Source organism: Borostomias antarcticus (genome assembly GCF_949987555.1).
Source record: "Borostomias antarcticus genome assembly, chromosome: 7".
NCBI classification, from domain to species: Eukaryota; Metazoa; Chordata; class Actinopteri; order Stomiiformes; family Stomiidae; genus Borostomias; species Borostomias antarcticus.
Window position 1 is genome coordinate 6088068 of NC_140240.1, and position 16008 is coordinate 6104075.

Here is a 16008-nt window from a genome sequence, read left to right on the forward strand (position 1 = left end):
ACTGTCTTTTTTTCTCTCCACTCTCTTGGGCTTGGGACTTTTTGAGTGATATGATGTGCGTTTGAGCATGAACAAAGACTCGTTTCATTCTGTGTGCAAAACTATGAAGTGGACCCCCTATTCGTGAGGAGGTCAGCGCTTCACAATATGCTCTCATGTCCGAGGTATGTTCTCAGAGGCTTTGGTTTTGTTGCTGGATTGCATGTTCAAAAATATGAATTAACACCACCCCAGTGAAACGCACCCATTCCCGACAAAAGGCCCAGATCTACTCCTGACAGCTCTTCAGCCGGTCTAATGGACAGGCTCTCCACTCTCTTCACGCTGCGCTGACAAAAAGAGGAGCCCATGAATATTTACCACAAAGTAAAGTTATTCCGTTAATTACTCTGAGCATGCTTAATACTGTATCTGTGGCTACTTCTGTGGCGGGTCGTTAATGAACTTTCACACGTCATTAGCATATTAATTAATGCTTGACTCGATGGCTGTCAATAGGACGTGCCAGAGTTGTCTCTCTGTCCTTAAAGCCCGCCCAGTCTGTTTCGATCACTTAGCGACGCCAGACACAGTTGCATGTATCTATTTATCATTCCGTAAACTAGACAGCACATTAGATGTACTATTGCTTTCACGTTACTCACTCTGTGTGAATGGGTAGTGGAGAAGTGTTCAGAGCTTAGTAGAAAAAAGAGGATGTTCCACAGGATACGCACAGCACAAGCATACATATAATGTCTATACAGTACACAGGCCTTTGGTGTTTGCTGTGACATTTTCCAAGTCACTGTCTGTGTTCTCAGATACAGGAAAATACGGCATGACTCATTGTGAAACAAATACAGATGTATGTTGACATGTGATTCGCTAAAGGGCTGACTGCTCTCTCGATGTGTTTCTCTTTCTCAAACGTTTTATTAAAACAGACTGATTCGATGAAACCATAACTATGTCTCACAAAACTGCTTCCAAAAATCAAGTGTATTTTCGCTTTCAGCACGATTGGCAGCATTCGGGCATTATATTGCACACCCACGTAGACTGTAAACAACAGCACTTTCTGACACGCAAACAGGCTGAAACCCCACCAATTACACCCGGCTTCAATCCAGCCCTTTCGGAGAGGGCTTTTTTTCTGAGCTGAAAAGGCAATAGTGTAGTCTGCCCGTCTGATCCCAGAGATTCTTTGGACCTGCCCTCACGTTTCGCTGAGCTATGAACAAAGTGCACAAAGTACACACAGAGAGCTTTGCAGCCTTAATACCAAGGAAGTGGAATTTCACTCCAAACCCAAAACAAACAAGGCAGCGCATTTCTTTACACTATTTAAATGTTAACAGAGCTCTCTGAGCACTGCATTCCCTCCCTCTGGATACCTCTAGAACTCCCCTCTCAGTCTGTACAAATTCTATTCTACTGCTCCATGAAGCAAACATCTGAAAAACGAACTTTGTGATTTTGTTCTTGTCTACTGAGAAGTTCCAGCAGGAACAGAAGAGCGAACGATTCTGACCCAATAGTTGCACACTCTGAAAAACTCCAACACACACACACACACGCACGCCCGCACACACACAGACGCACGCAGGCTCACGGCACAAAGGGCTAACCTACAGTCGCATTATGCAATGCTATTTTTACTGCCAATTCCTTTCCACCCTGTCAGCCGTGAGGACTGTCAATTCTCCCCGTGCGCTATCACGTTTCCACTCTCTCAAGTCTCGGCTCTGCCCTGCTGCTCGCCACTCCGCCGCAGATCCTGTGTGCTATTAATATCAATAACCTGCAGATTCCATTTCCCCGGACAAAGACAGAGGGAGAGCAAGAGCAATGACCGGGGGAGGAACTGAAACCCTCACCCATCACGGCACATTCAACACTCACTCTCACCCTCGACCCCCCCTCACACACACACACACACACACACACACACACACACACACACGCGCACGCACAGGTACAGGCAGTTTAGGGAAGTCCACACAATACTTGTCTTTCCTACAAGGAGGGCAGGGTCGCCTGGCAGCCTGAGTGTGAAGCCGTCTGAGTCCCCGGGTGTCCAGACACACAGTAACTCCTGCCCCTCAGAGAGACGCATCTCTGTCTGCTGAAAACCTAAACGCCACAGTGCCACACTTACTGAACACACCTACAGCACAGCAGAACTAGCGCACCTCCAGCGCTGTCCCGTAAAAGGCGCGAGGAGGGATGTGGGAGAAAAATTTAAAAAACACAATTAAAAACCTTTACTGACTTACCCATGAACAGATAGACTAGGTTTCATTGCATGAATGAAACACTGATGCAGATTCTCTCCTCAGGATTAACGACTGTTGTATTTGCAATCCACTTCTCAGAGAGAGAAGCTGCCAGTGCTAGGAGTAGCAGTAGGAGTAGTGCTGCTAGCCGGTTGTGTGTGCGTGTGTGTGTGTGTGTGTGTGCGCGTGTGTGTGTGTGTGTGCGTGTGTGTGAGTGTGTGCGTGTGTGTGTGTGCGCGTGTGTGTGTGAGTGAGAGAGAGAGAGAGAGAGAGAGAGAGAGGGAAAGAGAGCTAGAGCCTTGACTGCAGTGTTCAGAGGGACTGGAGGTATGTGGTGTAAACACAACAAAAGCCAGTGCCTTGCTCTAGATTAAATATGCAGGAAGAGGCCCCTTTTGCATAAACACAAACACTCAGCAAATGAAGGACTGGCACAGACCAGATGCCTGCAGAGAGACCTACCTGTCCTGGTTGCCTTTAATTAGACAAGAGCAAGCACAACAAATGAACAGCATGACAGTCACAAAAGCCACAACAATTGCAACCACTGACTTTGTTTTTCCTTGCTGGGAAAAGAGTGCTCAAAGTTTGTTGCAAAGTTAAAGAGTGGAAAATGTGGAACTTTAAATGTGACAACTCAAATTGTTTCACTATTTTTTATTTTACTTAACACTTGATTGCCGTACCAAAACCCAAATGAAACTTCAGCTACAGTACGTAGTTTGAGAAAAAAAAATCATTCTAGTAAATTACAGACAATTCAACATGACTGCAGTTCCATTGTTTTGCACAAATAACTGAACTAATCTAGTCATTAAGTGTGAACTAAGTCATTTTAAGTGTGAATATTCATCATCAAACTATGTCCAGTAAAAGTAGGATACGCTTTGCCATTGCTTCCTTCATTGTCCCATCTCTCCCATGTGCTCCTAGTGACACCTCCTAGTGGATGAGGAGGAAATAAAGACTGAACTTCCATTACCAACACTAAACTGATAAAAGTGATTTAGAACAGCTACTACTCTCCCCCTCTTACAGTCTAGACCCTCTTTCCTTCTCTCCTTCCTTCCCTCCCTCCCTCCCTCCCTCCCTCCCTCCCTCCCTCCCTCCCTCCCTCCCTCCCTCCCTCCCTCCCTCCCTCCCTCCCTCCCTCCCTCCCTCTTCCTCTCTCTCTCTCTCTCTCTCTCCCCTCTCTATCGGGATATGAATGCAGAAAACTCACGACGGTGCGAGACTCCTGGAGTGGAGCGGCTGCCAGGCGTCATGACTAAAACTTCAAGTGAACCAAAGAGAACGGGAGCCGGGCCCCAAAGAAAATCTGGAGCCCAGCTTTAGATGCTGAGTGACACATACTGATGTGCCCAGTCAAAGATGTCATTTTCATGCAAGCCCCCTCTCAAACCAGGCGGGGGGGGGGGGGGGGGATGGGAGGGAGGAGAGGGGGCCAGACACCAGGCTGGGGTGGGTATATGGGGGTAGGGAGAGAGAGAGAGAGAGAGAGAGAGAGAGAGAGGAAGTGGTAGAGATGGAGAAAGAGAGAGAGAGGGAGGGAGGGAGGGGGTGAGGGAGACAGAGACAGTGGTAGAGATGGAGGGAGAGGGAGAGAGGAAGGGGTAGGGAAGGAGAGCAAGAGAGGGAGAGAGAGAAAGAGAGGAGAGAGAGAAAGAGATGAAGGCGTACAGAAGGAGAGAGAGCGAGAGAGAGTGGTGAGAGACTGGTGAGAGAGCAAGACCGAGACAGAGAGAGAGAGAGAGAGAGAGAGAGAGAGGGAGAGAGAGAGAGAGAGAGAGAGAGAGAGAGAGAGAGAGAGAGAGAGAGGGAGTGGAGAGCAGAAATGAGACCTCTGGAAAATAAACAGGGTGTAGGGTTTCAAAGGCAGGGGGACACAGGCATTCCATTGTTCAAGCCAATTATCAGTGGAAAATAATAACAACAGATGGATCCAGAGCGGCCAACTTGTGCCGGAGCGCCCCAGTGCTGCAGAACAGATGATGAAATGTGAGAGTATGGGGGGGGGGCTGGCCCACGGTCGCACAGCTCCACACACCAGATGTGAACTTCCACAAGGACAGTTAATATGTGGGGCTCTCTGGCCGGCACTTGTGCTACACGGCGCAGAAATATTAAGACCACAGTCGCTCCGCACTTCCATTCACCCTAAAGAGAATTCTCCCTGGGCGTCCGTGGTCAGGTGACACGTTACGGCTCCTGTGTTTGTCCCGATAAATTGAAATCTGTGCGTTTGTTTCTTATTCACCACCGAGGGGTCATTTGTAAGAGAGCAACCACATGGCAGACCGTTAAGAGGGCTATTAAGAAGCGGTTGTAGCTTGGAGCTTTAGGACGGCACATCGGTCACTGAAACGACGTGCCTGGTCGTTTTGTTTCCTTTCAGCTCACATCCCCTGTGACCGGTGGTGATGTTTTGATTCGGTGTGCACCTCTGCTCCCGGAGCAGAGCAGAGCAGAGCAGAGCGCTGCCACCAGACCCGGGTGCTGCTGAGACAGGGGGAGCTGCCAGACCCTGGTTACAGAGAGAGAGATCTCTCATATCAGCTCCAGACTGGCAGGCGGAGAGACCCAGCCCCTAAGACACAACCAGTTGTCAATGTGCCCTGTCAAGGGTGGGAGATGTCTGCAGATAGCAGCACAAAAGATCTACCCTTCCTTTCAGAAGAAAATAGAAGTTTTCGTTTCATTAGCTCAAGACTAAAGCGTAATTATCTCCCCATAGACCTTAATCACCAGCAGCGGGATAATAGAACAGAAAGCAGTTTCCAGTTCAATCATTAAAGTTTTTTTTGTTGTTTCTTTTTTTTCTCTTCGTCTTCATTTGGATGAGGGTATCAAACAATGGCAAGAGATCGTAGGGCATGCGTTAAATCCCACTCTCCAACGTGTCTGTTGTGGAGCATGAAAGCGGAAGAGATTTATATATTCAACTTTTCTATAAAATGGTTCCCTTCGCTGCAGTCCGCTATCTCTGGCCTGTCTTTGCCTGGCGTCTGTCCACTGTCCGAGGTGGGTAGAGGACGAGATCACCAGAGGGATGAGCACGCTGTCTGCATGCTCAGAGGGAGGGCCATCACTTGAGATAGTGTGTAATTAACCGTGTTTGAAATAAAATCAGGTTGAGCACAAACAGAGCAGTTTATAATTGTATATAATATTATAAATGCCTAACAGTGCTTGGAGGTGCTTGTAACACGATCCCCCAAATGACGAATCCCTCAAGGATTCCGCAGATGAAGGGAAAAAAAGAGAAACTTGGGCTAGATTTAATTAGCTTATAAAAAATAATTGCCATTAGCAAATCTCATCGAAGAGGTTGAGGCGTTTGCTAAAAAACGTCTTATTTTTGGATGGCGTGAAGACAAAGGGTTTTCAGACAGAAACTCGCAGGCCAGCAGCCGTTCGGTGCACCGACACCGAGGTCGAGTTAATTAGACTATTGTCATTTTAATCAGGACAGCTCGGCGGTCATCCCTTCCTGAAAGAGCCAGTGGACTTGAAATGGCCGAGGGATTTCTGTGTGCGTGCATGCGTCGGGCCCAGGCTCTGGGTTAGGGAGTGTGTGCTGGTTCTCTCACATGCTCCCAACATTAATGAGACAGAGACACACCAGGGAGACAAAGGGGCCCAGAGTATCACCAGGGGAAACCACTCGCCTTTGCTCCATTCATGTCTCTGTTCATTTCAAAATAATTTAAATATCAAATATTTGAAATAATTTGCTTCTCCCCGGCTATCAGATTTTGAGTAGTGAGTCTTTCATGTCTTCTTTATTGTGCTCTCAACTGGCATTAACATTTAAAACATCATTACTGTAACCATATTTTCAAGGTGCTTATCATTGTGGTTACAGTAATGGTTTATTTTGTCTGATTTTCATGTTTTATGAATACAATGGAAAAATTGCAAGAACAAACCACAGAGCTACTGTATAGGAATATATCAAACCTTTGCTGAATATGAGTAATTTAAAGAGTGGATTAATCACAACTGACAAAAGAGCAGACTGAACTCTTCTGAGGCCATCGGGTTGAAATTAAATTTTTTTGCTTGCACAAGAAAAATCCATATCAACCAGTCTTAAAGCTCAAATTTGCTGGAGCAAGATTGGTCAAATCATAGCAAAGTTTACCCTAACAGAATACTGTGCTTTGGAAGTATATTATCACAGATATTTCAAACTTGAATATGCTTAATTGCATTCTCCTCTATCCGAGTGTGATGGTATGTTATGGTCCGATCGGACGAATTAAAATGCAGAGCCTTCGGTCTGTCTTCAGTTGAGTTTCCTGACTGACCTTCAGAGTGATGGAGGAGGAGGGCGGGGGAGCTGGAGCTCAGTAGACCAGGTCTCCACGGAGCTCAGAGAGGTGAGAGAGGAGTCGGATCAACTCTGTAACTTTCCCTTCACTCTACAGTAGCTCAGCTCTGGAGTCTGCCGTAGACAGGTGGCTCCTAAGGTAATGCTCTTATGGCCTGGTCTAGACCGACCCGTGCCATAGGCCAAACACACAGCGCTGAACCAGGCACTAAAACAGTGTATTTCATATCCGATGACTTCAGAGGAGGGGAAGCCTGCGGACCGATAGCATGAAGGTCAGACAGCCGCTGTACATTTGACTTGTGACTGCCTTCCCTTGTGTCTGTTTATGGTTTTATTAATAGGTCTCTAAGTTCATCGTTTTTAACATTGATCATGAATATTTCAGCAAGTGTTAATATTAATTCGATCAGAAATTAACTTCATTCAATAATTCAAGACGTATAAATTAATAATTCAATAAAAAGAATGATCGTCAACGTTGAAGGGAATGGAAAGTAAAAAAGAGAGGGAGTGTAATGTGAAGTTCAACTGAGACGTCAGACTACATCAACTCTGGGTAACTATGTTCGACGGTGCTGAACGACCCTCAGTGCACATCCGTAACCAGCTTTACTTTATGAGTAGGCATGCGCTGTGCTGCTGGTTCACTTCCAACACCGTCGCCACCGGCCCACAAAGAAACCTGACCAAATCTCTACCATGGAAACCTTGAAGAAATTGTCCCAATTTAAGCGTCTGCTTGAGATCAGTAATCCAGACGTGTTCTCCAGGATCGACAGAGGCAATTGGAAACAACAGGTTGTTGTGTCCACTGAGGTGTACATGCAGAGATAAAGAAGACTCAGGCTGTAAAGCCGTGCTCTGATAAAAGCTCTGCGTTTCCAACTTCTTCTGTGAGAGATTTCCAGGGATTAGATGAAGAAATGAAGGCCTAATCTTTATTTGACAGGCTAGCCAATCTCTGGCTGTCTTAATTTGATATGCTAGCCCCAATCTCTAGCTCTCTGGACAAGGCACTGTAGCCCCCCCCCTCTCTCTCTCTCTCTCTCTCTCTCTCTCTCTCTCCCTCCATCTCTCTTTTCTCCCTCTCTTCTCTTCTCTCTCACTTCTGGTGCTCCTTCACAGAGCTACACACCCCAGGCAGGGCAGGTTAAAACCACATGTAGCCCTTATCATACAATTTATGAGCACTACATCCAATTACCATACCAATTCATTCAATGTAACATCTGAGTGAGCAATGTACAGAACCTTAAAGTAAGAGATAACGGAACTGCAACTCCACAAATTGTACCCCGTATTGGGTCCCAGTCACACCTGCATCGGTGGAGACTAGTACATCGTATCCCTCCCTCTATCCTCAAGTGTCTCTGCAGAGCCTGATTGAAAATAGAACCAATTTCCAATCTCCATGTGCAGTTTAATGACAGATGAAAAGAGATATTTCATGAAGATGTATAGTCAAGAGCGATAACCAATTAATCACACTGCCGGACAATGACAACGGCTAAATTTAAACCGCACGTGAAAAAAAGGGTCTAGCAGCAGCCCCTGCCCTTAAATTATTCATTACTGCCCTGTTATTACATAGCATATAGAATTAAAATCCCTGATTTGCAGTTAATTACACTTTGCGTTGATACTACAGTAGCTACAGATGTCACAGCTTGCACTGGCAATCTTTCACAATGTTTAACCCTGTCAAATAGTGGTGGGGTCCTTCTCCCCCCGCCCCCCCCTCCCAACCCACCTGTCTCTCCTCCCTCCGTCTGACCTACAGGCTCATTCCCACGCTGACAGGGGGGATAGGGAGAAGGCCTGCTTGTTTGGTGAAATGTATATTTCTGTGAAGGAACGAGTGGGGAATTTAAACAAACTTCTACAGTGAAGACACAATAGTGTCTATTATTCTGGGCCCGAAGTAGAAAAGATGATGTTTGAGCAAAAGTATGTCATAGTACAGACATTGGAGCTACAGTAACTCTCTTTACAGGCGAGACATTCAACAATACTGGATCTTTTATGAGCTGTAAGCGAGAACAATGTTCGAGTTGGCTTTTTTAGAATACTGAGTACAATCTTGACATGTTTCTTTTGATAAAAAAACAACAACATGTTGTTGTAGAAAGCTAATTTTGTTTTGTATACATAATTATTACCATCTGCCTGGCAGACAAAGAGTTTGTTTGCCTGCCACTTGCCTCAGTCCCCCATTCCAGTCCTCGTGCACTGCTCCGATCTGTTCTGCTGTGCACAAACAGGATTGTATGCAAATACTGAGTGAGAAGTGGCATTCCATCGTTTTGTATAAACATTTGAATATTGAAATAACACATTTTAGATCTAGATATTCCGCTTCAATTTCCATACACTAAACGCGAACAGGAGTGGAGCGTGGATAGATAGCAGGTAGAGAGCACTTACTCATACTAGACTGTATATCTGAACCGCCGCTGTACATGCTCTGCTCTGTGACAGACGCAGGCGTTGGATGTGTGGATGGATCACCCACGTTCACGCATGTTAACCAAATTGGAAACTCTGATAATGTCGTATTTACATAGTGTTGTTGCTGGGAGTGATTATGATCAGAACAGCAACCACGCCTCCATGTTAGGATGGAAAGTTTGGCGACGAGTAACGGTATGGAGGAGTCAAGGAAAATGGCTCAATTACAGCCCTGGATATACAGGGCATGTGGCGGCGCTGCAGAGTGACAGGCAGGTGATCAGTCAAGCAGCTGCGTTGCTGCCTTCATCTGTCCCCTCACTCAGGTGATGTATTCATGTTTGTTCCCCTCAGGTAACAGAACACAGACCCACACGATTTGCTTACGCCCATGAGCAGATTAAGCTCCGCAGGATGTCGTTGGCGCGCTCCCACGTCGCAAACGTTTGCCACTCTTTTACAACTGCAGTCGAACGGGACGGCGGTTTTGCATGTGACACGGTCGGTCTGTCTCGCCGACTCGCTCTCGCCCGTTAGTAAGCGACTTTAAACCTTGAACCACGCGACGCTTGTAAACGCCGGCGCACGTGCTCGTATGTACGGCATTGCCCTTTTTTTCAGAACCAGCCGGGCGAGAGCAATTCAGACGTTTTGAACATTGAGAAGCGATGGCGCTCGGCGCGTCTGCGCCCGTACACGCGCGGCACATCGAGAAGGACGTGTCCCCCCCCCCCCCCCCCCCCGTGGCTGTTCATCTTATCGGGAGCCTTCCTCACGCAGCGGGCTCGATACGAGGGTCTTTGAATCCCGGCGTGCGCGTGTGATGGGAGCCTCGCCGCGTGCCGCAGACGTCAGGGTGACTGGGAGTGTCGCGCAGAGGCCTCTTCACAGGCATGTCCTCCTACCAGACAGGAAGGCGGGAGCTGCGCTGTCACTGGCGCGTCCGCCGGCAGCGCTCTCTTCACAGGAGCCTCGCGCACGCCGGGCGGGCCGCCCCCCATCTTTGATTCCAGGCGGCGTGATACATCTGCCGCCTGTCACGTCGCGTTTCGCACGTCTCGTGAGCCAGACACGAGCCCTGGGGCGCGTCGACGCCGCGTGACTACAAACCACGGTGCCGCGAACAGGGAGGTGAAGCGGGGCCACTCCTGACCCGTGCTGGCCGCGGTCAGGGAGGTCAGGAAGACACGTGGTCATTTCTACAGGCGAGGCCTACAGTATGCCGCATGCACTCCTGCAGAGACAATCGACCCTCGTGTTGATGCAGCAATGTATACTCAGACTGGTACTGCTGTGTAGAGAACATGCATGGACCATTCACTTCTTTTGAACATTCACTTCACATCTACGTTTTCACATATGGATATTGTTTTTTTTTTTTTCCTCAAGTGACTATTGAGAGAAAACTTTCAAGCTGTAAATCAAATCTGCATTAAAGCTTCTTCTTCACTCTGTGCCTTTTATGAGCTTTTTAAGCTTTATAAGTGCTTTGATAAAAGTGCCAGAATACAGGATATTCCACATTGCCATCTTAAACACATCAGAAATGACCACAGCTAATTCTTTCATACAGTACATCTGTGAGGCACACCTGCTATATCAACCAAATCACATTGTTTTTCATCACCATTTTGTACAAGGAAGACGTGCACTTAAAGAGCCAGTAAGTAGAAGGCTATCTCTTAATAGGAAGGTTGAGGTTGAGGCTCTGGGTTTCAAACAATCATACAGTAAGTGCTTCATTTTATATCCTCTCAAATCAATATTCAACCATCAGGTAATTGCAAATGTAGGATTTATTTACAAGCCAAAGATTGCCTCTCCCATATTAATCACAAATGTCCTGAGAATGCTTTCATGGTTTTCCGTTATTATTATGTTTGAATGTTTATAATACCTAAATGACATTTGCCTCTCTGATCCTAAAAAAAGTTGCCAATTTGAAGCAAACTAAACAAACAAAAAGATTGGAAATTAAGACAAATCTTTAATTTCCATAAATATTAAATCCCCAACCGGTTATGTAAATACAATCCCCTTTCAGAAGGTGGGGAAACATTTAGAGAGCTCATTTACATCGTCAAATGACAACACACTCATTTTTTCCACTCACTATCAAACTGTTTTGCAAGCACAGCGAACAGGAAACGATAGTCATGCGCAGGTCACCTCACACTACAAAACAAAACAATACTGATTTTAATACTGATAATAAAGTAGGAGCGCTCAGTAGAACAAACAACATGCACTACCCTTTCAGCCAGCCACATCAAACCTCCTGATAAACACGTACTGTAATGTGTCTAGCTTTACTGGCAGAGCAGAGAGGAGCGCAGATAGCACCGCGGCGAGGGAGGCCGGCTCTAATGTATTCAGAGAAAGATCATTTGTTTAAGGCTTGCATCCAAGGATCAGTCTGGCCTTCATTAGCCCCAATCTGACATGGATGTGAACAACATGTTGGCCTGCCACATGATCCCAGCTTTCCCCCAGACCTGCCCAGCAAATTCCACTGGAAATATCACAGGTTGTTATCATTCCAGGGAGAATTCTACATGGGTGAACACCAAGGCTTTAATTAGAGACACTATTTGATCATTCCACAGCTGGGCTGTGTTAAAGGGGGGAGTTCACGGCACCCCACAATCACCCCTGACTCACATGGGGGAACAAAAATAAGATACTTCGGCCCAGAACTAGGGGACAGGAACGGTAATACTAACCAGTAGTCCTGCTGACGCCCTCGATGTCAAGGCTTGGGACAGTGTTGATGTCAAATGTATGAATTTGGGGGATCATTGGCATGGTCCTAGAATACAACCTGGCCAATATCTGACCACCGCTCCTGAATAGATGAATGTAACCCGCAACATGGCTCACCAAGGCCAACATGACTATGGCACACACATTACGTTTAGGGTGCAGCCTTTCCTGCGTGAAGGTCAGACATGCTTCGTGTTTACACTACACTCCAGGCTTTGAAAATGTTTTGCAGTGTGCTGTCTGCTCAAGGTCATTGTTTGTTTTGGACGTGTTTATACACCACGGAGATGGCTGGAGAATGCAGGCATGAAGCTGCATACTACCTGCTAATGTTCACTTTTGGCCTAGGATCCACCTCACAGCTATTGTGGTTTCAGGCTATGTGACTCATGTCTTGGGCCTATTATCTTATACGTACTTTCGCCAACATTTCAATATCATTAAAAGTAAATATCTAGCATGTATATAGCATAAAACACATATGTAATCACAATAGAATTAACCATAATAGCAGCACCACGCAATTTTGTCTCAAAGAAATAGATTGGCCAAGTCTGTTGTATATTAATAGTCATTGTTGTATACAGACTGCCTGGAGTCCAGTCTGAGGAGATGTCTTCTGCTGCCAGCGAGTCACTGGTCACTTACTTTGATCTCTGGCTCCACAGGATGGCACCACTGGAGTCTCCTGGCTGGAATATCCCATCACAGCAGGTGGAGGGCAGGGAGGGAGAAGGGTGGGGAAAAGAGGAAGATTTTTCGTTAGAAATTAAGAAACCAATTAAACTTCCCCAATACACATAGGTGACTAATGTAACGTACAGTCCTATTCAGCACCCCCCCTCCCCCCCTATACACTTCTACTGAACTCTCCCCCCAGGGGTTGTGAAAGAGTATTTACAAGCAGTCTATAATGCAATCCAACAACTGTGTGTGTGTGTGTGTGTGTGTGTGTGTGTGTGTGTGTGTTTGAGAGAGTAGAGGGTGGGGAAGCACGCTAGGGAGGTCACTTTAAAACAATCCTTCATTAAATCAGCATTAAATAGGTTCCAGAGAGCTTATTTTTCTTCCCATGTTTTATCTTTGGATACATATTTAGCATCTCAAACGAGAATTCCCTTGATTAAACAAATAATGGCACATTCAGAAAATTGTAATTGAGTTCAAATTGATTCAAGTGGTGCTCTAATTGCATTTAAACACTTTTCCTCCCTAACCCTGGATTCAGCATTCCTTAATTACTGCCCTCTGAAGACAAATCCCCACGGTGTGGATGGAAAAATAAAAATAGTGTACGTTTTACAGCACGCTGTTAAAATGACCTATAAACTTTTTTTTATTTTATTCAGTATAAATAAAACCCCAGCAGAGCTCTGACGCCGCTCGGAGTACTGCACGCCGCCATCTCAAATAAACGCCACGGATCACCCCCCCCCCCATCGCAGCAGGATGACTTGTATCACTTAGATCCACCGCCACCGCCCGCCTCGCTGGACCTCCGCCTCAACTCTCTCCCTCCTCTTTAAAACATGGAGGGAAGAAAAGGCAAAATGTGTTTCCTGAACAGGAGGAGGAGGTGGAAAAAGTCCATCCTGTCCCTAGAATCACCGCCGCCCCACCAGAGCGCCCGCCGCTGGCCTTTCTGCCGAGGCAGCAGAAGTTCCCCGGGCGAGGGGCCGCCGTGCCAAGTCAAACAGGGTTCCGCCCCCCCATCCCCCCCCACCCCCCCTCCGAGGGCCGTCGCCGGGCCGTGTGGGCTGACGCTGGGCTTCCTGAGGGCTCGCTGCAGCTGGACAGCTCTGAATAAAGGTACAAGAGGGAATGTCAGAGCTACTGTAAACTCACCAGGGCTGCTCCTGTCAGCAGGACGTCCCCAATCAAAGCAGAAACAACCCCACCTAAAACACAACAACATTGTTTTTTTCCACCCCCAAACTTCCCACGACTCACAAAGAGAGCGAGTGCTGAGAGGGCGACCGTTTCTTCCCTGATCTTGCCAAACAAAATGCCAAGAGGCCGGGCATGACATTCAACTCTGGGTTTAAAAATACAAACGGTTTGAAAATGATTAGAGTCTTATTTTATTGTTGAGCGCCTGACACCGGAGAGGAAACCAGAACAATCAACCCAACTGACTTTTTTTTTCTGCTGAATTTAGAAACACTAATTAGTTTTGCTCTCATAAATCCAACCTGAAAGCGACCAATTAGAAAGTGAGACGTTTGCAGAAGAAACCAGCGCTCGTCATTCCCCCTACTAAAGCCCCATATCCAGAACTTGACCGCTAGCTACAGTATGACTTTCACATTTTACCCATGAGGGAAAGAATGTTACCTAGTAAACACTGTCACATACACATCTATGGTAAGTTAATAGGCCTTAACATAATCCTTTAATGAGACCCTGCTTAGTTTGTAGGAAAGTATTACACATCTGTAGAGCCACATCAAAGCCAGTGAGAGGTTTTGGCCGACAGATGTCCAAAGCAGAGGAGAGGATCCAGGCGCACCATGCTGACCATAGTACCAGCTGGCCTCAACCATGGACCAACCAGGGCGAAGCCGCTACCCCCTCCCAGCTGCCCACATCCAATGAATTCTTTCAAGGGTATTGAAACATCTATCCTTCCTACCTTCCCGTCCACTAACAGCAGGGTCTTTCGCCTTTTACTGTCCCTAACCTTTCATGCAGAGCACTTCCATGCCAAGCGGTATGGTTTTTATGTTTAGCGTGTCATAAGATATTAATGGTAAACTCGCGGAAATTGTCTTCAGGAATTTCACGGCTATTCCCACAGCAAACAGTGGCCAGTGTTTCATCACTGTCGGCGTGAAGACAGATGAGCTGTCAATGGCTTCCCCTGCTCCGGCTCCTGCTCCTGGGCTGGGAAGTGGCTAAAAAAGGCCAGGACTGCGCTTTCCAGGTCTGCGCTTTTTACCGGGAGTAATTCTCAGATGCCAGGTCGCTGCCAACGTCCTTGCAGCCGATGGCAGAGAGGCCAATAAGTTCACATTAACTGCAGAGTGTAACTGCACTGAACATCTGCTCATGAATGAGAGCGCTGCCCACTAACTCAGCGAGTCGAGGCCCACTGATGAAAAATTCAACGCTCCCCTCGCTGGCACGCTTGTTTTGCGCTATTCTCCTGAGCCCCCAGAATTATATTAAGAGAATTTCAGCACGGCGCGCTGTATCTGAGAGAACAGCTGGCGCTGAAAAGGGATCCGGCTTGCTGGGAGCCTTGGGACTTCGCGCAGGATCAGCCTTCTCCTGCACCATTTGTCCTTGAAAGAAAAAAAATCAGTGTTAAGCACCCAGGTAATAATAAGAAAGCAGCAGCTACATTTAGCTGATTACACTACCCATGTGTGCAAACCAGACTGAGAATAACCGATGAAGACTCAACTGATATGAGGAGGGGGGGGGGGGGGCAAGAGGGCAACTGTGACAATAAGTAGCTCCCTCTGGAGACATGTTCATCACACCTCCCCTTTGTTTCGCCGGTTAGTCATTAGATTGATGATCATCACAAGGAATCTACCCTCTACCAAACAAACAAGATGGAGGCCAGTCAGAGAGAGAGAAAGGGAGGCCATGCACATAGGGCCACCGCAAGGCTGGGAGAAAGGAGGAAAGAGGAGTGTTACAGTAGCTACAGGTACAGTACAGTATGTGTTGCGGCGACGTGTGTCAAGTAGTGTACAAGTGTGGATGTTTATACATCAAAGCAAAAGCTTCCATGTAAGTATTTATGAAGTGATGAAACACAAATTACTGATAGACCGATTGTATTAGATTCAATGGCCATAATGCGAAATGCTTTTTACTCCTCAGATGTCGTAATATTTTTGGTAAAAATCATATTTTTAAGGAAGTGATGATTCCACCCAAAAACTAAAAATAAGTGATGTGGCATAACACATGGCATTTTCACTTCTGTCTTTCTTTGAAATACAGTTGAAAGATCTCTCAGATCTGGTAGGCATCATCTGTTATACATGGTGAAATGCCCCCCCAAACTGTACAGTTAATGTGCTGTACAATTAATGTGTGCACATCGCCATAAAACCTGCATCTGAAGGGTCTGCTTCCTTATGCTAAATGCCGTTGGCTGGCACAAATTTGCTTTCAAGTGTGTACTGTATAGGACATAACTACAAGTTTACCTCTAGGTTTTTTTCAGAACTACATCAGATCACACAG

General features: G+C 46.5%; 1 protein-coding gene across 3 annotated transcripts in view; it reads right to left on the reverse strand.

Annotated features, from left to right (window-relative positions):
* Nucleotides 1-16008, reverse strand: part of foxp1b (forkhead box P1b) — a 157308-nt gene that overhangs the window by 107375 nt on the left and 33925 nt on the right. For all 3 annotated transcript variants that reach the window (XM_084440856.1, XM_084440857.1, XM_084440854.1), the window contains exon 3: nucleotides 12454-12497. The gene's annotated coding sequence lies outside the window, so the exon portion shown is untranslated. The remainder of the gene's footprint in view (nucleotides 1-12453; nucleotides 12498-16008) is intronic.